This window comes from Palaemon carinicauda, unplaced genomic scaffold (assembly GCF_036898095.1).
Source record: "Palaemon carinicauda isolate YSFRI2023 unplaced genomic scaffold, ASM3689809v2 scaffold2850, whole genome shotgun sequence".
NCBI classification, from domain to species: Eukaryota; Metazoa; Arthropoda; class Malacostraca; order Decapoda; family Palaemonidae; genus Palaemon; species Palaemon carinicauda.
The window spans coordinates 10001-11800 of NW_027170511.1; the positions used below are offsets into that span (position 1 = coordinate 10001).

Here is a 1800-nt window from a genome sequence, read left to right on the forward strand (position 1 = left end):
AGTCCACGGAAGAGGATGAAGATTTTTCAAAGGTAAAAAATCTTCATCGCTGTAAATGAACATATGAAATTAGAGCAACATTTTTCTTGTTCTTTCCTCACTTACCGTAGCAGCTTTTCTTTTAGGCCGCGAGGAAATTTTCTTTCTATCAGCACCAGGAACATTCTTATTATCAGTATTACAAACTACATCATCAGTAGTATTAATCTCAAGGAAAGGAATTATTTGACTTGCATGTAACTTACTAATCTTTTTAGTTTTCCCTTTCAGTACAGTTACTTGTGTCACCTCTCCCAAATCATTACTTACAACTTCGCGAACTAATCCTAGGGGATAATTACTCCTTTTAGTATGTTCCTCCTTCACAAGTACTACATCTCCTGGCTTTATCAATGCATGAGAAACCGGACGATACCTGTCCTTTCGGTCAATAGCTTGATATAATAAATTACCTAAAAACTCATTATGATAAATATTATTAAGATTTTCTTTAACCTTGCACAACCCCTGGTAACTCCTCTCTATGTCTCTGGAATCAAAATCTGGATCCTGTGGAATGCTCTGCAATTCAGGAATCAAATTTAAGGAAGACAGCTCATACCCTCTGATCAAATGTTCAGGGGTGATTGGTTCAGGAAGAGAATCTTTACTATCATTTCTAACAACTTCCTTAAAAGCTATTGGACGTCTATTAGCGAGATGGATCACATTATATACTAAAAATTCAAAATCCGAATAGGATAAAATCCTATTCTTTATTGCTCCAAAAATTAACCTTTTTACCATTTTAACGCACACCTCAACCATAGATCCCAACTGACTAGCACCTTTGGAATATTGTTGAAAGGAAAGAGGGGCAACATTATTTTCTTCAAAATAAAGCAGAGTTTCTGGATCCCTGATAAATGAGGTAATAATATTAGCTCCGGCTACAAGCTGCGATCCCTGATCACTAATGCACAACTGAGGGATCCCATACTCCAAGCAATGCATCTGAAAAGCTCTTAAAAATTCACTTACATTTAAACTTTTAACTATCTTCATATTAATTGCTCTAGACCAAGTACAAGTCAAACATAATAACCATACTTTATGTGTCCCACCACTAACTTTAACTGAAAATGGACCAAGATAATCTATAAATATATTGGCAAAAGGTACATTAGATGGATTACAACGGAAATCTCTATAGGAATTCTGATTAAGTTTAATGCTACGACTATTGAACCGACGGCAATGAACACACTGCTTCAAAGCTTTCTTAACAGTAGAAAAATGTTTGGGTATGAAATAATTTCTTCTTAATTCGGTCAATACGGCATAACTACCAGAATGAAGTAATTTATCATGAGCATTCATTATAATAAGTCTTGTGAGATAACTATCATTAGGCAGTAGAATGGGAAACTTGTCATCTTTGTTTAAATACCACTTCTTAAATTTACTTCTTACTCTAAGCAAACCTTGCTCATCAAAAAATATGTTAAACTTTGTCACAATAGAAGGAATGTCTTTAATAGGCACATTAACTTGACTGAAATATTCAAAAACTTCAGAAAAATATTTCTTCTGCTCAAAAGATATCAATAAATTAAGGGCTTGAACAAAGTAGGGAGTACTAAAATCGTCATTATCACACTTCAACCCTGCTCTAACTTTCCATTTCTGGACACACATCAAAACTCTCCGATATACTAGCACTAGTCTCCTAAAACTGGAAAACCTGTTAATATCAATGAGAGGCTCCGCACTGGACAAAAGCACAGAAAGACCATGGGAACAATTGCTCTCTTCACCAAT

The 1800-nt window shown here is 34.8% G+C and overlaps 1 long non-coding RNA gene across 2 annotated transcripts in view; it reads right to left on the reverse strand.

Annotated features, from left to right (window-relative positions):
• LOC137636390 (uncharacterized) overlaps nucleotides 1-713 on the reverse strand; it is a 1985-nt gene extending 1272 nt beyond the window's left edge. The window contains exon 1 of one of the 2 annotated variants that reach the window (XR_011043085.1): nucleotides 1-713. This exon is cut by the window's left edge and continues 510 nt beyond it. This is a non-coding gene — a long non-coding RNA (uncharacterized lncRNA). The other variant, XR_011043084.1, reaches the window with a different exon arrangement.
• Nucleotides 714-1800: the final 1087 nt, after the last annotated feature.